General features: G+C 40.8%; 1 long non-coding RNA gene across 2 annotated transcripts in view; it reads right to left on the minus strand.

Annotated features, from left to right (window-relative positions):
- Positions 1–1,688: 1,688 nt before the first annotated feature.
- The window catches only part of LOC125617735, a 32,849-nt gene continuing 12,737 nt past the window's right edge, over positions 1,689–21,800 (minus strand). The window contains exons 4-6 of one of the 2 annotated variants that reach the window (XR_007348834.1): positions 14,928–15,064; positions 14,605–14,715; positions 1,689–1,866 (exon numbers count right to left, since the gene is read on the minus strand). This is a non-coding gene — a long non-coding RNA (uncharacterized LOC125617735). Of the gene's footprint in view, positions 1,867–14,558; positions 14,716–14,927; positions 15,065–21,800 lie in introns of those variants that run through there. The other variant, XR_007348833.1, reaches the window with a different exon arrangement.

Here is a 21,800-nt window from a genome sequence, read left to right on the forward strand (position 1 = left end):
CTCAAAAAGCTAAGCACCAAAAAAATAAATAAATAAATAACCCAATCAACAAATGGGCCAAGGACCCAAACAGACACTTCTCAGAAGAGGATATACAATCAATAAATAAATATATGAAAAAATGCTCATCATCTCTAGCAATCAGAGAAATGCAAATCAAAACTACTCTAAGATATCATCTCACTCCATTTAGAATGGCACCTATTATGAATACAAACAACAATAAGTGTTGGTGAGGATGTGGGGAAAAAGGTATCCTCATACATTGCTGGTGAGACTGCAAACTGGTGCAGCCAATATGGAAAGCAGTATGGAGATTCCTTGGAAATCTGGGAATGGAACCACCATTTGACCCAGTTATCCCTCTCCTTGGTCTATACCCAAAGGACTTAAAAACAGCATACTACAGGGATGCAGCCACATCAATGTTTATAGCAACACAATTCACAATAGCTAAACTGTAGAGACAACTTAAATGCCCTTCAGTGGATGAATGGATAAAAAAAATATGGTATACATGCACAGTAGAATTTTATTCAGCAATAAAAGAGAATAAAATCATGGCATTTGCAGGTAAATGGATGGCATTGGAGAAGATAATGCTAAGTGAAGTTAGCCAATCCCCAAAAAACAAATGCCGAATGTTTTCTCTGATATAAAGAGGCTGAAACATAGTGGGGTAGGGAGGGGAAACAAGGGAGGAATAGATGAATTCTAGATAGGGAAGAGGGGAGGGAGGGAAGGAGGATGGCAGGGGACTAGCAAGGATGGTGGAATGTGATGGACATCATTATCCAAAGTACACGTATGTAGACACATGTACTTTTTGGGTGTCAACCTTCTTTATATACAAACAGAGATATGAAAAATTGTGGTTTATATGTGTAATAAGAATTGTAATACAAAAAAAAATCAGTACATGTATAAAGACATGAATTGGCGTGAACATACTTTATATACAAAGATATGAAAACTTGTGCTTTATATGTGTAATTAAGAATTGTTGAGGGGGGATAGTAGAGGATAGGAAAGGTAGCAGAATACAACAGTTACTAATATGGCATTATGTAAAAATGTGGATGTGTAACCGATGTGATTCTGCAATCTGTATTTGGGGTAAAAATGGGAGTTCATAACCCACTTGAATCTAATGTATGAAATATGATATGTCAAGAGCTTTGTAATGTTTTGAACAACCAATAAAAAAAAGAATTGTAATGCATTCTACTGTCATGTGTTTAAAAAAACAAAATCAACTAAAAAAAAGAATAAATAAATAAATTTGCATGTGAGTTCTGAAGATGATTTTCAACCATAACACTACCAACCAATTAATTTCAAAGCTGGGGGAAACTCAGGATAGGACTGCCTGTTCTCTTCACTCCATTTGACTCTCACCTGTGGGGTTTAGTCTTCCATCTGTTCCACAAGAGCAGTTTAGAACCCATGTTCCCATAAGGACTCTAAACCAAGAGAGTAGTTATCACATTTGTACCTGTTCACCTGCCTCCCCTGGAGAGACAGGCCCAGGTGAAGGCAAACACTCACTCCCTCAAGACAAGATGGGCATGTTTTGACACATGTTCCTCAGAAATTAAAAGAAAATATGACATCCCCCAAAATAGGAATACTTTCAATAGGCTGATTTCTTACCTTATAGTAATGGCTAGGTGGTGGAGCCCTGGAGGAGGTCCATCTCTATTCAGAGCCTGAAGCACCATTCACTGTGTTTATTTATTTTTTTTTTATTTTTATTTTTTTTTAATTTTCATTCACTGTGTTTATTTGGGTAAATTGTTGAATCTCTTCATGCTACAATTTCCTCATCTGTAAGGCGGGAATGAAAATACTTCACTGGTGGGACTTCTGTGAAGATAGGAGAGAGCATGAGTGTGGACTAGTTCTCATTCCCCCAAGATCATAGCAACTATTTAAATGTCCCTCCAAGCAGCCATCTCCTTTCAGGGTCCAGTAGTTGCCCTCTACCTGTGCTTCTTCAAGTTAAAGATGGCAACTTCCTGTTACTCTACTCTGGAATATTGTACTATCTTGTGTTGTTTCCCTGCATTCTGCCCACACTTGTGTAAAATGACCCTATAATTAGTATTACTTATTCCTGCTCAAACATGTATAAAACTGGTCCAGAGCCAGCATTTGTTAACTGCTAGGTCTAACAACAGTGGAATTACCAGTCACAGGACGATTTAGTTTGTGAAACTCCCTTGACCCCAGATGACCACCCATCTGCCTTGGCAACAGCTCATTGAACACAGCTCTGAGCACAAGGTTGAAGGGGGCCAGGACCTTTCATGACATTTGGCGATGTCCCTAGTCTGTGCTACAAACCCTGCTAAGGTTCCAATAGCTAAGGTTCCAAAGACCATTTCCAAGGACCCTAGGTTCTATTGTATCTCCCTATGAGCCATTCACAAATTCTCATCCTCTATATAAGAGAAGTCCTTCCTGAACTGGTCTCCAGAGAACCCAGATCTTGTTTGACAATCCTTTTCTGCACTTCTCTCACAGGTATCTGTGCCCCATCTTCAATCCACTTCTCCCTTTTCTCTGTGTCTTCCAAAAGCATATTCATTAAATTTAATAGCCACTGTCTTAGTCAATTTGGGCTACTATAACAATGTACCATAGAGTAGCTAGCTTAAAAGCAAGAGAAAAAAATATCTACAGTGCTGGAGACTGGAAGTGTGAGATCAGCGTACCAGGATGGTTGAATGCTGGTGAGGGCCCTCTTTCAGGTTACAGATGCTGACTTCTTTCTGTACCCACACATATCAAAGAGCAAAAGAACTCTTGGTTTACTTCTACAAATGTATAAATCCTGTTCTTCACCCCCATAACCTAATTACCTAACAAGTGTCTCACCTTCAACAGCATCATATTAGGGGTAGGATTAGGTTTAGGATTTCAATTTTATAAATATTCTTGGTAAACTGTGATGAGCTGAATGTTTAGAGGCACACATTCAGCTCATCAGAGTTTACCAAGGATATTTAGGCATTCTTGAAAGTACACAGTAAAGTCCCCAAGGCCAGTGTCAAGACTGAGTTATCCAAGGCTGAAAGATAGCAGAAAAGACAGATCAAAATGAACCCACAGCCACCATTGGCAGACTGAGAATGCCAAAGCCAGGCAAAAAGAACAAAATGGGAGATGCCAGGGGTGACCCCCAAGCAAGAGTCTCTGCACCCTGGCCCTCCCTACCTCTGTGGAGGCAATAAACCTACTGTTCCCAAGACCCACAGATTTATAACAAGACAAAGGGCCATTTTACACTGCACCCTATCAATCAGCCAGTGTCCATATTAAGCAGGAAATCACATATATGCATTGGGTCAGCAGTCTATTCATTAATGGAAAAAATGGTTTTTCTGAGAAAATGAAAATCATTAATTTACACTGAAATTTTACTAGGAGAAATTCTGTTGCACTTGAATACAGATGGGAGATAAAAGATGCTAGAGCACTCCATTCTTCCTTTTATTAATGAAGTAGGATACATAAAAGGCCCATTAAAATTACATAGAAGCCTCATAAGCATCTTGCACATCTTACTCAGTCACTTTCATGTCTTGAGAGCAGCATTTCTGTGACAAGGTGCTAGCCACTCATGCTCACACATGCACAGTCTGTTATTCATCCACTTATTTATTCATTTATTACTTCAATAGGTAGATCCTGAGACTGAGGGTGGGCCCAGGAATTGTCCTTCTTACTGATACCCTAATCAGGGATATATTAAGTTCCCTCCTCTGAAGTGCTGTCAGTTTAATGGGGAAAATGAAGGGGAAAATAGGCAATTAGGAGCAGGGAAGTCATTGGGTCCTGGAAGTTCAGGTAAGGAACATTTAACTCATATATGGGGCAATAGGATTATGAAATGCTCATTGAGACCTGAAGGGGAAGGTAGGACTTCTCCAGTGAAAAGGGAGGAAGACAGACAGGGACAAAGAGAGAAAGAATGAGCTGGCTGTTACAGACCCAGAAGGAACATCCCAAGAGGATCAGAAAGGCTCATAGTTGTTCATTAAGACTGGAGCAGAGTGTTTCACGGGAGCAGAAAGAGGTTAGGGGATGGGGGAAAGACTCCACAGGAATAATGATAAGTGATGAGACTAGAGAGGAGAGTCCAAGGCTAAAAAGCGAAGGCTTCCTGGAGGTGGTGAATTTTGACCTTGGAGTTGAAAGTCATGTTGGATCCATGCTAAGGGACAGTGCAGGTTGCTACAGACCCAGTAAGATGCATTCACAAGTCACTTTCTCTACAGTTCATTCAGTTGCTCATCTTTATGGTTTGGATGCGAGGTGTATCCCAAAAGCTCATCTGTGAGACAACACAAGAAGGTTTAGAACTGAAATGACTGGGTTCTGAGAGCCTTAACCCAATCAGTGTATTGATCCCCTGACAGGGATTAAGTGGGTGGTGACTTTAGGCAGGTAGGGTATGTCTGGAGGAGGTGGGTCACTGGGGATGTGCCTTTGGGATATGTATTTTGTGAGCTGAGCTTAGTCTCTCTGCTTCCTGGTACCATGCCCCCAGCCGCTTTCCTCTGCCACACACTTCTGCCATGATATTCCACCACACCTCAGGCTCAGAAAAGTGGAGTCAGCCATCTATGGACTGAGACCTCTGAAACTGTGACCCCCAAATAAACTTTTCTTCCTCTAATTGTTCTTGTCAGGTCTTTTGATCACAGCAGCAGAAAAGCTGACTAAAAGACTCATCTATCCACCCATCAAATTTTAATTGGTTCTCTAGTATATGACAATACTATATGCTAGGTCCAGCAAGGATCTAAGAGGAATCAGACATCAATCCATGCCTTTGACTTATACAAAGTCCAAAGTCAGCCTTCACAGTTTTCTAAGTTTTGAAAACTGCACTGTGATTGGAGGGCAGGGAATGGAGGTAGTGTGGTGAGCAGACTTGCTGGAAGTACTCAAAAGGTTGATAGAGTAAAAAAACCCCCCTCTGGCAAAATAACCCATTACCTTGAAAAGAAAAAATAGCTCTCACACTCTGGAAACAGTCTGGCCTTTCCACTGACTACAGGATCATTATCCAAAGACTAAGCCACTGCCCCAGCCCCCTCCTGACACTGGAGCTCCTGCTTAGTCTTATACTCCAGCCCACAAGCAGACAGTGCAGTGCATTCCTGTTTGTATGAATGGGTTTTGGGCTCAAATCCCTGATGTAACATGCCTCAGCTGTTTCACTTCAATATGGTGAATTAACCATTCTGAACCTCCATTGTTTTGGTTTCCAAAGTGGGAATGGTAGTATCCATATGGCAAGACTCTTAAAATAGAATTTGATAAACAATACTTGTTTGTAATAGTTAATTTTTTTAAAGAAAAAGGAAAACCTTGTATAGTGTGCACTAAAAGTTTTGTGTAAATCCTGGTGGAGTAGGTGTGAGTGAACAGATTCAAGGGAGAGTTTTAGGAGAAAACTGTTCTATGCTGGGCCTCAAAAATCATCAGAAGGTATCAGGAGGGTCACATTAGGGATTGGCATACAGAGTAGAGACTTTCCAGACACAATTCACATATTCTTTTAACAAATAAGAATCATGCTTATGTTTGCTTCAGCTGATTCCATTATCTATAATCCCTCTCTCATCTTATCTTTCAACATTTCTTCTTCAATCCAGTCCATCTGCCAGCGTCAAACATGCTTTTCCTGACCCCCATAATAGAATCACTTGCCCACCCATTTCCCCATCTCTGTAGTATGGGCAAACTGCGACATTCAGAGTCTTCAAATTACACTGAGATTATTTCCTTTTTGCATATATGACTCTGCCTGGAAAGCAATCTCTTTGACAGCAGGGATCATGTCTGCTTTTCGCAACCCCAGCAATCATAGGAGTCTAATAAATGTTTGTTGAACCGAGTATGTGTGGTGCTTTGTAGTTTATAAAAGGATCTATGTTCATCATCTCAGGAAATTTAAGGTGCTCCTCTGAGCAATCCTAAATGCAGGCTAGAAAGAGCTATATTTTAAATCCATTTTCAAAATTTGGAACCAAAGTGAAATGTGTGTGAATTTCAGTTGTTTCCCAGTAGCAAAGTTTTCTAACTTATACTCAGGGCAAGTCCATGACCGTTCACATTGGGAGAGTCTAAGTCCCCAAACCTGCATGCTGGGAAAGTCAAGAGAGGTTGGACAAGGGGAAAGTGCATATTTCATAAGAAATGAAAAAAACATGGCATATATTTCAGGGCGGGGGTGGGGGCCTTAGCAAGAACTCATGGAAAAAGGGAAAGAGCAAGGGTTTGGGTCTAAAAAAAGAGAGAAAAAGAAAAAAAAAGATTCCAACTATCCCTATCACAAGAGAGAGGAAGCTGACCCAACTGCATGGATTACCTTTCCTCATTTTCAACATGAGGACAGTAGCACCTCCTTGTATTATTGTGAAGATACATTGTAAAATGTATTAAAAAAAATACAAAGTATGTTTCCAAGAAAATATCCAAAAAATAGTAACTTTCCTTCCTCCAACCCTGCTTTGGAGTTAGGAAGTGAGGAATCATCATACTGGAAGAGAATGGGTAAGGCTTTGTGAAGTAGACATCATGTAAACGGAACTTCCCTGGTCAATCAAGAAGAGATGCTTCAGGAGAAAACAACAGGCTGAGAAAATCTGAAAAGACAGGGATATATAAAGTGTGTGATTCAAAGAGCAACAAAATGAGTGGATTTAATTGCATCTGGTTGTTTGTGCATCTGGGTGCGTATGTATGGTGTGTGTGAGGTTTGTGTGTGTTTATGTGTGCATGTGAATGTGTTTAATATATATGATCCTCTGTGTGTAAAGCAGAAACATGAGCAATAAATTTGGAATCATGGAGTGAGACTAGGGAAGCCCTAGCTTGGACATAACTTACAGAACTTGGGGCTCATTCAGTATCAGGTAGGGGCCTGGTGGGGGTGAATGGTCAGTCAGAGAAGGGCAATGCATGTGTCTTGCAGAAAAGGAAGGCAGTGTTAACCTGTGTTAACATTGGAGGGAGGAGAGGTCAGATCTGGGGGAAAGAATGAGGCAGAAATTGCAGGCGAAAGAGAGGGACACCATGCACATTGGGAAGGAAAGGACAGTCATTGAAACTGAAAGCACATTTCAGATGACTGGTTAATGGGGAGAGGAGAAATTGACAAATCTAGAGTGAGGCAGAATCATGAGGGAACAGGATGCTACAGAGAGATTTCTAGATCAGAAGGACATGGAAAGGGCCAAGGCAGAGTAGTCTACCAGATTTTTTGGTTTGGGGACAAAGGGAGGAAATTCTTTTAAAGCTATATATTGAAGTCGAAACCTTCATTTAAAAATCCCTCGTGAACATTCTAGCATCAGAACTTTATTCCAAAAGGTCTTCAAGTCTCCTTAAAACTCAGAGTTCCTCAGAGAACTTTGTTTGGAGGCAAATACCAGGGGATATGTAACACCTTCACCTTACTTAACCAATGGCCCAAGGATGAGGTAATGCTCATTAGTCATCAGGCTAGAAAGCTCTCAGAGGAGAACAGGCCCCCACAGAGAGGGATTGGTGTGAGAGCCATAAGAAAGATGCAAGCAACATGTGACAGTGCTCTGGGGGCATCAGAGGAGAGTCCAGGTGCCACGGGGGCAATCAGAGACATCCCCAGGAGGTCTAAGTATTTAATGGGCAGAGGAGAGCTGGAAGAGGAGGAAGAAGTGGGTGTGCATGATGGATTTTGCCAAGGACCAACCCGGATGCATCAAGACCAACAAGACAGCAATTTTCTTAATTTTCAGCTCATTCAGAAGAGATATAAATACAGTTACGGCTTTAGGCTCTGGCTGAGATTTGTCCAGAGGCAACAAGGCAGAGCCCCTGCATCTACTATGCCTCTTACTCTCCCCCATCCTGCCAGATCATACATGTCAATGTTGACACAACCACTTTGGATGATAGACCTCTATTTCTTTCAGACAGTTGTTCTATACACATAGAAAGTTGTTCTATTCACATAGGAGGGAAGCCAAGAGTCACAAGATCAGGTTCTATGAATCCAGATTTTGGTACACCCCAGTAAACTCTCAACTGAAAGCCCCATGAAGGTCTGCAACCCAAGGGCCTTGCTGATGACATCACCCTTTTCCCACTCTAATGTCTCCCAGTGGGGTTGCTATTTCTTTATAAAATATGTATAATTGTGGGGCCTTGAGGCCCAGTTCACCATTCCCGGCTGAAAAGTAAACTCCACCATGTAAAGCCACCATGTAAAGCACAATATCATGATTAGGACTCAGTGTCACTCTGCTGGCACATAGCAGTGCCTCAGTGCATACAAATACTTTGATAAATAGCATCCATAGAACAGGTATGTTTCAGCTCTTCCAATCAGAGTGGATAAATTCTTTATTTATTCTTGCTTCTAAAATAGTTACATAATTTTATTGGGAGAATATTTACTTTGAAATTTTATTTTATCTTACACAGAGTGATGTTTATCTGTCCAGCTGAAATTTCATTGAACATCTATTATGAGACAATAATAATTTTAACTGCTAATCTAGGTTCATTTCAACACTGGGAAGAACTATACAGGAAGTAAAAAGCATACTAATAATGGACAGAATGGCAAATTCAGTGGGCTAGGAAGGACTTCAGACTCTAGAATTCCAATCTTCCCTATAGAACCTTCCATTGCCCCTTCAAGGCATCTTCAAACTCAACTGCAACAACCTAGGACAAGGAGCATGGTCTTTCAGTAACAGCCCAAACTGCTTTCAGATGGTTAGGACCCAAATAAGTTCTTCCATGGCCACTTAGATCTTCCCCCAAGTTCACTGGGATTTTTCATCTGGAAGAGAAAATATTTTTTAAAGAATATTTTTTAAAAACCCAGTTTCTTCTCTCCCACATAAGATGTCAGCAAGTATTTAATATCACTTCTCTAGTTTCCCTCTTATTACCTATTTCATGTTAAATAGCTCCCGATCTTTCAACTTTCCCAGGGTGGAAATATCTAAAAGGATAAGAATGACCCAAAGTCCAAGCTATACAAAACTGGTAGTAATGAACCATGACTGCTAATCACAGTGATGCTGCTAAGATCTACTGTCTATAAGTGATTCTAAGTTAAAAAGGGGGGGTGGATTTGGAAAGCCTAGGAGAGCCAAAAAGCCTCATTCAACTCTTCATGCCTTTAGTTCTTTTGCCATCTTGGCCATTACCTCTGTGTTTCTAGAACTGGGCACAAGGACCCCAACATAGTGTGCATCGTTCTGGGATTTTTTTGTTTTTTGTTTTTTTTAGGTTTTTTTGTTTGTTTCTTTTGTTTTTTTCTTTGCCTTATGTCAATTACATATCATGTCATACTCTGCTTTATAGGACAAAAGCAAAAAGAAAAAAGAATTTAGGTTGATGTCTATCTTTGTCAATTCAAGCTGCTGTAAGAAAATGTCATAGCTTGTGTGGCTCATAAACAATAGAAGTTATTCCTCACAATTCTCGAAGCTGGAAGTCCAAGATCAGATTCTCAACATGTTTGGGTTCTGGTTAGATCCCTGTTCCAGGTTGCATACTACTGAGATCTCCTTGTATCCTCACATGGTAGAAAGAGAGAAAGGACTCTTCCTTTTGAAAGGGCACTCATGCAACTCAGCTTTTCATCACTGTCATCAAAATACCAACAAGATCAACTAAGATGGGGAAAATTTATTTTGAGATCAAAGTTTCAGGGACTCAGTCCATGGCCAGTCATTTCTATATCTCTGGGCCCAAGGTGAGGTGGAGCATCATGGCAGAAGAGCATGGTGGAGGAAAACTATTTAGCTCCAGCTAGCTTGGAAGCAGAAAGAGAAGAAGGAGCAAGAGACATAATATAATCCACCAAGGGCATACCCACAGTGACCTACTTCCTCTAGCCACACCCTACCTGCCAGGAGTTACCCCTTATATTCCAATCAAATTATTAATCCATCAAACAGATTAATCCACTGATTAGGTTATAGTTCTCATAATCTAATCATTTCACCTCCTGTATTAACACAAGGGCTTTTGGGAGACACCTCATATCCAAACCATAACAGCACTAATCCTATTCATGAAGGCTTCACCTCATGATATAATTATCTCTTAAGTAATTAGATCACTCTGGGAATTAGGAATTCAATATATGAATTTAGAGGGTATGCAAACATTCAGTCCTAACAGTGATAAAATGCACCTGTTAGCTGAACTCCTCTATCATTGTTCTATGGCATAGACATTGCTTTATAATCAAACTTCACACATAATACCATCCTTTCATTTGTTGATTTCTCACCTCAAGTTTTAATCATTATCCACTGAAGGGTTTTATGTTCTCTGATTAGTCGCAACAGCTTCACAATGATTATAGGGAAAGGCATCAAGTCTTTAAGAGAATCATGTTTGTTTGGAAACTTTTGAAGATATTTCAGAGCAGGTGGTACTTTAATTTTGACAGAATGTTCATGGTGGGGTTGATCAGAATTGGCCATTGATACAGGAGAAAATTGAGAGGTGAACTTGGATAGGAACAGTGAACTCATATTCTGGAAAAACTAGAATATGTGAATGCTACAGAAAATGAGTCTAAAAGCACAAATGTGGATGTCTTGTATTAGGAGTACATAACCTGCAGGTCCTAGGCAGGACATGTCTGCTTGCACTGAGGCTTTGATGCAAAGAGATTAACTGAGGGCTTCTGCCAACATGGAGACATACCGTGAGGAGAGCCGCAGCAGAAAAGGGAAAGGCTGGGAGTGTCGACAGCACTTAGAGACCAACCGTATACAGGGTGCAGGAGGAAAGAGTAGTTAGCCATGACCTGGCTGGCACAGGTCTAGATAGCTGGTAGTAAGGCAAACTGATATAAACATGTCTCCATTTGCTGAGGTTCCAAAGAGTATGTATGTATGAGGACATCCAGAGGTATGCTGAGAAACAAGACCAAAGACCATCCATACTTGGATGATCTGTTCCTTTGTTCAAAAAGAAAAAGAAAATCTCTACTCTACCATTATATATTAGTGCAAAAAAATAAACAAACAAAATACAATTTACAGCATTATTCATATTAACATTGTAGGTTAAAGAGAGAGTCGGACATTCATAGATGCCTACAAAACCAGGCAGTATGTAAAGGATGCACACCCTCATGCAAAGTCCCCAGGGAGCTACAATAAAGCAGATAACTCTGGTCTGGAAAAGTACATGGGACTGTTGGTCACAGCCCCAGCAAAGAATGCCAGTACAATATGATGATAATGTTATCATTCTCTGCATGAAAACAAAGGAAAATTCTCTTGAGGAAAGAGAGGAAGCATGAGGGTCAGATTGGAGGGGTGATCAGGGATACAAGTGATCCCCCTGGCTATGTTCACCAGTGAGGTATAAAAGGCAAGCCACAATGTTGCCAGTGCCAGTTCGCCCAACAGGTCTATCTAGCCTCCTGTTGAAGAAGATGTCAAGAGCAGCAAAAGAAGCTAAGCCTTTGAAATTTCACCAGGAAATGAAACCAAATTGCTCGGTTCATGATTGGGCTACTTCTTCTTTCTTGATGGAGTAGAATGAGCTAGGAAGTACTGGCAGGAGCAGGCAGGCCTTATGTGTATGTGGGATGGGAATACAGAGGTGTTTTCTCCTCTATGCTAAGCATCCTTTAATGTCTGATAAAGTCCTGCCTCTAAAGTCTTGAAGATCCTCACACTTATCCTACAGTAGGAAAGAGTTTCTACTTTTCCATTTTTGTCCTGTTTTGTCTAGTTAGATTATATGTGTTATTTCCCCCACCTGGGTCATAATTTGCTTGGAGCCAAACTCTATGTCTTATTTATCCTCAAACTTCCTTCGTCATGGTACTTGATGTCAAAAATATCCAGTAAAGAGAAAAGTGAACCTCAGGGAGAGCCTCATTACCTTATTGGACTTTCCATAATGCAATTTGGAAAACATGGAGGCTCACATAGGGGAAAATGTTAGGAAGAGCCAACTCAAAAAGAGAAAAGATGCTGCATTTGGCTGTCAATGAACTAATGTTTGAAGATAGAAAAACTCTGCATTTTTAGTTAGGAAGAGGGAGAACTATCACCCGCTTTTGCACTCAGGGGCAAATTCTATACTCCTGAACATGGCATGCAACTTCAGGTAGGAATAAGGGAGTGAAAAGTAGGGCAGCTAGAGGAACTGAACAGGTTGGGGATGATAAGAAAGCACTTTTGGCAGGTGAAGAAGGACAGGATTAAAAAGAATTTGTCCTATTCCATGGGGGGAATTTTTCTCACAAATTCATCATTGTAATCCCAGAATTTAGCATAGTAACTGCCACTAGTAAAAGTGATCTGACTAATCCATGAATCAATGGGGAGTCAATTAATGGATACCATGGATGGATGAATGACTTCTGTTTGGGACCAGCATAGATTCAGACAGGCTTGAAGTAGAAAAGCAGGGAGAAGGAATCCTGATCCTCTGTGTTTGTTCAGCCACTTCCCTAGCTCAGAAGGCAAAGCAGGAACCTAGTACTCAAACTCTGCCCATAATAACAGAGAAGAACCAGACTGTAAAAAAGCTTCCTTAGCCTTATTTACTAGGACAATCAGCCCACTTGAGCAAAATAAAATGAAATACTTTTTTTTTTTTGCAGTGCTGGGTGCAGGGTCTCATGCATTTTAGGAAAGTGCTCTACCATTCATACATGAAAATTCTTAAGGTGCACTCAGATCTCAACATATATTTGAATTAAAGAGGTTGTAATGTATTAAACAGAATCAAATGGCAAGACTGAACTGAACAGTCACAGACCAAAGTGAGCTAAAGAGAGGAGACTTCCTACCAGAAGTCAGCTTTGGCCCGGTTGGAACATGGAGTCGCACAGATACCTCAAAATCCTCAGCAGCTTCTGTAATCCTGGAAGGCATGTGACCTCCAGATAAAACAGGGTCCCCAGAGTCAGCCTCTTCCTGCACTGGCCTGCAGTTCCCTCTAGGCATGTGTTATCTCCTTGCACCAAGTGTTGTTCTCTGCTTTATGTGTGAACTTCCAGGAGAAAGGTATCATACTGTGTGGAAAAAATACAATTCTCTCTCTCTCTCTCTCTCTCTCTCTCTCTCTCTCTCTCTCTTTCTCTCTCTCTCTCTGTCTTTTGGGCTCCTTGAGGGGCATAATACATTAGAGAACTAAGAATATTCAGGAATGAAGATATAGGGATAATACAGAAAATCCAGAGCACCCTTAGGCTTCCACTAGGACCACAGGTTAGGGCTGAGGTCTTCAGGTCCAAAGGTACGTGGGGAAAGCAGGAAGTAACTAAAGCAAGAGCTGGAAGAGAGGGAGAGCCAGGTAATGAAGGAGGAGTGCTAAAGAATCCTGTTCCAGAAACACGTTTGTCCTTCCCATCTGATGGGGCTGTAATTATGGGGGGACTGAGCTGATGAGGCTCAGAGGACCATTTCCAATACACTGGCATCTTTCCTCCATGGTCATCTCTGAGAAAAATATTAACTTAGAGATGGATAAATAGCTGGGAAACTCAGATCATCTGCACAGTGAGTGTGGACTCCTTGCAAGTGGGCTGAGTTTAGACAGAACTTCTCACACCTCACACCGTTAGAAGATCTGACTCCTCTGTATTAACCTCTCTGGGTACTGGGGCAGATCTCTGAGAGAAAAGATGGCAGCCCTTAGTGTCTGTCCCCAGGCCCTGGTTGGAAAGTACCCTCATCCAGAACACAGATAGGCAACATGAAACTACTTATGAAAATGGTATGGCATCCACTCAAAGTAAGTTTGGGAGGAACACATCTCCCCATGAAGAAATCATCATGGTTTGTGGGTGGGGGTTGTGCTCAGCTTCTAGGTTCACAAAAATACAAAGATTGTGTGTCTTGTAGCAATAGAAGCAAGCTCCCAGGAGTAGTTAAGACTTCTTCTGGGACATAAAGATTAAAATGGAAGGAATGGAGCTGGGTCTTCCAGGTAGTATGCATCACATAATTCTTTCTGCTAGGTTATTGGCCTGATCTAAATTCCTTACTAGACTCTAATCTGCATCATGTCTGATACTGTATCTCCCTGATATCAGAAATTTATTATAGGTTATTTGATTTATTTGTTGATGAGTGATAGAAGGTATGTTTGGACTACTTGGTAAGTGGAGGTCTGCTTGGCCATGGCTGATCTAATTTAGGTCCAAGAACTTGGAAACCTGGTCACACAAAGAAAGCCCAAGGCTAATCTCTACAGAGCCTGGCTGCTCAGTGCTGTCCTATGGTGAGTTTCTTCTGTTTTTGTCTTTTTTAGGCTGAGCTCAGACCTTTTCTAGCCTTCTTACTGAATTCACAGAAAATCCCTACCTACTCCCCAGGGCTCACTCCCAAACACAAACAAATGGAGGATTATTTGGTGAGATATTTTACAAACCCAAGTTATGGCTTGGCAGTAACTTAACCAAGAGTCTCTGTTGTAATATATGGAGATTTTAAATAATAGAGAACTGAAGCTTTATGGTCCCAGCAGAAAGGAATCATCCAAATAAATTTCATGGTAATTTTTTTTTATTTATTCCCTGTTACAGAATATTTTTTCTGTTACCCTCAGGTGGCCTCAGTTGGACATGCTCCATTTGTTCCAGCTCCACTGGATCCCAGGTGACTTCTGTGGATGGAATCACCCAGGTTCACCACTGTCTGGCTTCATGAGGTCCTGGCAGGGTAGAAGGACAGAGCAGTTGAGACTCTGTTCTGTGAGCTCACACCTGGCAACTCTGATTCTTCATTAACGTCTCCCCTTCCACAAGGACAGCAGCAAGTCTCTCTGGGAAAGATCCATCTTGATCTTTAAGGTCTGAGCATTCCTCTCCCCAGATAAGACTCCCTCCCCCAGGTACCCTCCCTTTCCACCCTGCGCAAGCTCACTCTCCAGTGGTTGACTTCAGGTGCACATTATTCAAGGTCTGCTCAGTTGTCAGAACAGCTCATCCATTTGTTCCTGTTGGGGTTGGATGCCACAGCCATAGACCTCCCATAGGCAGGTCCCTTGCCTTTTGGGTTACCTAGACAAAGACCAAGAAGACGGGAAGCGAGGATTAAGAAGTAGTACCCTTTTTAAAGCACTATGCAAATTCAGATTATCAACACCATCATTAACAGACAACCCTAAGGATATTGGTGATGACAGTGATTTTAACCATCCTTCAGGAAGCACGCCTCCCTTCTTCCCTTTACAACGCACAGTCTGGCCCTCACAATGGCGGCCTGAAAACTGTACACCCATGGAATCCTGGGTAAAAGCTTACTGGATTTCTCTGTGCTTCTGGTGAAGTGCACAAAAAGGGTGTGTTGGTGGGTTGGGTGCACGTGTGTGTGTGTGTGTGTGCATGCGTTCAGGCACGTAGACTGATTGCCTTATGTCTCCAATAGGAAATGACTCCAAGGTAAGGCACAGGGGGAGGCTTTGCCGGCTGCAAGCTCCTGGGGTGTAGCCATAACCATAAGGGCTGAGAGTTTGGGGAAAAATCGTTCGCAGTATGGAAGATGTTCCTGCATTTGAGGGGAGCATTTCTTCAGGCCATTGTGGACCAATAAACAGTTCAATTTTTTCATTGTTCTAATTAATTTAATTAAGTTAACTTCCAAGGTGTGTTAAGAAGCAATGCCTTGGGTGATTAACTGTTCCCATATCAAGGTGTTTTCACAAACACATTTACCCTGATTAGTGTACACATTATTATGTAATTAAATACCTCACACAGAGGAATTTATTAGTGCCTCCTTGTCTCCTAACAAATAAAGCAGACTCAAAATCTCTTGGAAAAGACAATTCCAGTTGCTAAGCAAGAGGGACAGACAGATACAGAGACAACCTAAGATCTAGACTGGGAAAGAAGTCCTCTGAACTCCCACAGCTGCCTCCATCACCCTCTGCTGTCCCTTCCAGGGCAGTGCCACTTCCCAGGGGGCTGCAGCCTGGTCCACTCAAAACTCATTGCACATGTGCATGTCCTGGAAAGTCCATGCGACCTATCAGAAAGTGTCCCTTTACAAGGAGGATTCAGAGCAGGTCTTTGTGTAGAAAAAATGCTCACCCCCCACTTCATCCATGAACATTCCTCCATGCTGCCTTGGGAAAATTTGCAGAGTTCACAAAGATTCATTTTAGCTCCCTCCTCCTCCTGTACCACCTACTACGTGCCACATTCTGTGCATCTAGTTTTTGTAGGACCCCCTCCCTTTTGAACGGGAAGAGAAGTCCCATATTTTGAGATATGAAAGTGAGTGAATGTGGGGGTTTTAGAACTAGAAGAAGTATAGTCCTTTCTGGAAAAGGCACCATTCTAAAGCCTTTTCTCTCATGACCACCAACCTCATTGAGTGTATGGGTCAACCCTACAAATCCTAAATGTATCCTAATAAGAGAGTAACTTACACCTACTGAGCTGAGCATGTACACTTCTGCACTACTGTGATAAGTACTTTGTCCTTTGCCTAATTTAATCCTGCAAGCTCCAGGAAGTAGGTGTTTTTATTATCACCATTTAACAGATGAGGACACTGATGCACAAGGCGTTTAAGGACCCCCCTTGAAGTCACAAAGCTAGGAAGTAGCAGTCCTGGAAACACACACCGCCATCTGACTTGAAAGTCCCTGGTCCTTGCCTCTGCTCTAGCCCCTGCCTCAGACTCACTGCTGAGAGGCAGAGCCAGAGCAAGGTGCACCCTGATTTTCAGGTCTCGGGACCTCAAGGCACATGCCTTTGGGGTGAGAAGCTAGACACTTTTCTGTGCTTGCCTGCTCCATTTGATGCAGTGAGGCCCAGGCAATGTAGCCAACTCAGAGAGGATAAATTAAGTGACATTTCTGGGGAATGTAGAAAATACTACTGAAGGCCAAGTGAATCAATGCTGAACGCAGAACAAAACAGTTCCCACCACTGGGATCAGACTGTTCAGGTTGGTGGCAGGGAGAGAGAATTATGTGAGCCGGGGGCTAGCTCCTGAGGGAGTGGAGATTGATTCTGTATGATTGATGACGCGGGGACAGAATGCCAAGTCATCAATTGCCTCAGCTCATGCCATGGACGGCATCAAGATCACTTTTCCCAGGTGCCCGGCCTGAAAGATTTCTCTTCTGTTTGTTTGTTTGGCCTGGGGCAGGAGCCTGCCGGGCTCAGCTGTGTAACATTACCCAGGCCTTCCAAGAAAAGACAGGTGACAACATCTGGCAGGAGGGCACAGAACTTGAAGGAGGAGTGATAGGATTGGAAGCAAGCGTAGAGGTGGGGGTGGGCAATACTAGGGGGAAAAATCTCGCATTCCAGTTCCACACGTGCCCGTGTGTAATATTTGACTAAGAAATTTTATTTGACAGAATGTCTTCCCACAATGATCCCAGTGGTGGGAACCGCTGTGTTCTACATTCAGCATTGATTCAGCACTTGGCCTTCAGTGTATTTCCTACATTCCCCAATGGCAGCCCTTGTATCTCATTGGATATTAGGAAAAGGCAACTCTCTCCAAAATTTGCTCATGTTGGCCTTGAAGTCTAATGTTGCTTTCCTTGACCTTCATCAAGATTTCTTGGAAACATTTATAATTTGCTTTATACAGCCTCATCTTTACTTGCATATTATCAGATGGCCCATTCTGGCTCTCTATATGAAACTTCAACATCCCAATTAAAATGGGTACTTCCTGGGGGTAGAGACAACCATAAAACTAGTTATCCCAATCAGTTTTATAATATTACACTATATAACACATATTGTATATGTAAACATATATAAAATATGTGATTATAAATTTATGCTTACTAAACATTTATAACTTTATGCTTATATATATATATATATATATATATACATACATACATACATATAGCCTATAAACCACAAGACTCCACATAAATAGTACCAGGAAAGCTGCAACTCAAAACAGAGTCAAGATATTAAAAATTTCCACCAAAAATAACAAGTGTGATTTTTTTGGAACCTAGGGGAAGTATAAGACCTATGGTCTTTTGCAGATAATAACAAGTTAAGAGATAGTAGTGAGAAATTTCAGTCCTTTCTATTTTATTCTGTTTCCTCTGACAAATAGTAATAAACTAGCTTGACAGGTAGAATAATAAGGTTAGAAGGGAATTAAATCCCAATGTAAGTGAAAGGGCGGTGGTAAAGCACATATCCACTTTTATACAATCTCTGTCTTCTTACAACACAGGTAATTCATACATTTAATAAAACAATTGGGAGAAAAGAAAAGGGCAGAAAGAAAAAAATAATAAATATCTATGAACCACTATCCAGTGATGATCATTATTAAGTACTAGTCATATTTTCTCTATCATTCCATCAGTCTGTGGGCTTGTGCATATGTGTGTATTTAATTGGAATTTTAATATATAAACCCTTTAATTAGTTCTTTAGGCTCAGGATAAAATTCTACTCTAAGGTGAAGAAAACAATTGGAATTTCTTACATCACAGAACAATTGCACAGAGCAAGTGAGAGTTAAAAGAAATGATGAAAGGAAGGAAGGGAAAGATGGAGTAAAAATTCTCATTTTCTTCTTAGACTCAAACATGTGTTAATTTTTTTGAGTGATTTAACAAAATAGCTCATGATATGAAGATAAGATGGAGAATCGTAGACCAGCATACAGTCTAGGCATGCAGGAAGTAGATTCATGATGGAATGTGTGTTGACCACCTCTGCAGAGTGTTGAGGGCTCTCCTTGACCTAGCCTTTCATTCATCTGTCTGTTCATTCCTTTGATGATTACTCACTGAGGGCCTTCCCTGTCCACACACAGTCCTCGGAGTCTTGCAGCCTAAGATGCAACCAACAGTGTGAATTCACACAAAGTGATCTCCTCAGGTGTCTGCCTGAGATGATTCCAGAGAGGTATAGCCAGGATGAATAACATAAAAATAAAATAAAAATCATAATATAAAAACATAAAAATTAAATTAAAAAAAATAACATAAAAATAAAATTAAAAAAATAAATAAAAATCCTAAACTGAAGTCAGGAGCCAACAATGGAAAACATTGGGATTCACAAAGTAAATGTAGAAGTTTCCAGGTAAGTTTTAAAAATCAACTCCTATAAACAGGGTTCTTCCAGAAGAGCAGGTGGAAATTGCTGAGATCCCGGGAATTATATTATTATTATTTTTTTTTTACTTTTGCAGGATGCCCCATAAATAGGCTATTATTTCCTGAAGAACCCTTTTCTCAGTTATTCAATAAGTGAAAGAGTGTGTGTATGTGTGTGTGTGTGTCTGCACATGTATATGTGTGTGTATGCGCGTGTGCGCATGCACACACACACACACACACACACACTTCATTGTCTAGGGAATCATCCACAGGGCCATCAACACATCCATGGTGTTAAGATTACAACTATAATTCCAACTTCAGCTATTGGAATGACAATTATTAGACAAAAGTGGGCAGAGTTATTTGCTTTGAGGAGTAGTTAGGACTTTCAGAAATCTAGGCTGCACCTATGGTTAAGCTGTCCATAGCAGGAATACAACTTGTGTTATCAAATCTCTTGTGACTGTGATATCATCTCTCTTCCATCAGGATTTTCAGGGCAGCTGTGAACCCTGAAGACCCATTGCTTTTCTCATGCACAATCAGGTAGCCCCCACCTGGCCTCTATTGACGAATTCATTTGGGAAAAGAGTAACATCTGTTTCAGAGCAGAGGTAGATCCAAATGTGGTAAGTGCACTAAGTTTGAAGACTTAAAGCCATGAGTAAATAGAATGAAAGAGATCAATCAGCACAATCTTTCTTTAACTCCTCAGATAGGGCATTAATAAGCCAGGATATACAAAAAACTGAACACCAAATAAATCAATAAATCAGAAAGGAACTGAATGGACAGTCCTCAAAAGAAGAAATAAAAATGGTCAACAATTGTATTTTTAAATGTTCACCATCTCTAGCAATTAAAGAAATGCAAATTAAAACTACAATGAGATTTAATCTCACTCCGGTCATAATGGCAATTATCAAGATTATAAATCAGATACAGTAGCATATGCCTGTAATCCCAGCAGTTGGGGAGGCTGCGGCAGAAGGATTGCAAATTCAAAGCCAGCCCTCAGTAAGTTCTTGAGAAACTTAGCAAGACCCTGTCCCAAAATGAAAAATAAAAAGAGGGGCCAGGGATGTAGCTCAGTAACTAAGTACCCTTGAATTCAATCCCTGGTACAAAGAAATAAAAAATAAAAGTAACATTAAATGTTGGTGAGGATGTGGATACACTCATGCATTGTGTGTACACTCGTACATTACTAATTTATAGTAGTACAAGTTAGTGCAACCACTCTGGAAAGCAGTATGGAGATTCCGCAAAAAAACTGGGAATGGAACCACCATATGATCCAGCTATCCCAATTCTCCAGATATATCTAAAATATTTAAAATCAACATATACTTGCCCAAGTTGACAGCTAATAGTGATGCAGCCACATCAATGTTTATAGCAGCATAATTCACAATAGCCAAGCTGTGGAGCCAACAAAGATACCTTAAACAGACCAATGGGTAAAGAAAATGTGGTATATATACACAACGGAGTATTACCCATAAATAAGAATGACTTTATGCCATCTGCCAGTAAATGAACAGAACTGGAGACTATTGCGCTAAGTGAAGTAAGCAAGTCTCAAAAAGTCAAAGGTCAAATGTTTTCTCTGATATCCAGAAGCTATTCTAAAATAAGGGGGGGGTGGTAAAAAAAAATAGAAGAGCAAGCAGTGGAGTAGAGAAGGGGATTGAAGGGAAGGAAGAAGGAATGGGATAGGGAAAGGTGGTGGAATAAATCTGACCTAAATTTCCTATGTACATATATAAATATAGCACAGCAAATCTCACAATCACGTACATCCACAAGACACTAATTTCAAAAGAAAAAAAATATAAGTAAATAGCAGAAAGATCAGGAGAGTAGAGGGGATGGAAAATGGGGGCGTGAGGAGGAAAAGGAAGGGGGGAGTACTAACGACTGAATTAGAACAAAATATATTCCATGCTTTTATAATTATGTCAAAATGAATCCTATTGTTATGTATAACTAAAAAGAACCAATCAAAAATAAAAGCAATTTTATCAGAATGCATAACTTTACAAAACAGGGAAAAGCATACCTGCTTTGCCTGAAGAAGTAAATAGGAGCAAAGAAGGTCATAGTTCCATATGTTTCAATTCCTGCAAGTTGTCCCTGACCTTCAGGGGACACCTAAGAAGGTTCTGCAAACCTTAGTTTGAATACCACTGGGAGTCACTTTGCATGTGGGGAAACTGAGGTAAGGGGCTCAGAGAGAAAAGTCACTTGCCCAAGTTGACAGCTAATTGGCAGTGTAAATAGGGTCAATCTCCTGACCACCAAGGAGTCATATTCTACCCATGAACATGGTTACACTAAGAGAATTGGAAGGACATTTCACACACCAAAAGTGAGTCACTTTCTTCTTAACACATCTTTTATTAAGTGGATCAGGAATTAGTTACATCTCTCCTAAAACATAGTCCATTGTGGTGAAAATGGGAAAAAACATTTGGGGATAAGAGGAGAAAAAAAAATATCTGCTTTGGCAGACACAAATGCATATTTTTTGCAAATTTGCTTCAAGGCATGAATTTGGATTTTTCTCCTTTTCCCCAGGAATGTCAGCATTTTTAGTCTCAAGAACAGCTTTCTCAGCAAAATAATAGATTTTGGTCCATGAAAGTTGTCCTTCCCCCCCCCCCCCCAAAAAAAAAAACAAAAAA

This window comes from Marmota marmota, unplaced genomic scaffold (assembly GCF_001458135.2).
Source record: "Marmota marmota marmota unplaced genomic scaffold, marMar, whole genome shotgun sequence".
NCBI lineage: Eukaryota > Metazoa > Chordata > Mammalia > Rodentia > Sciuridae > Marmota > Marmota marmota.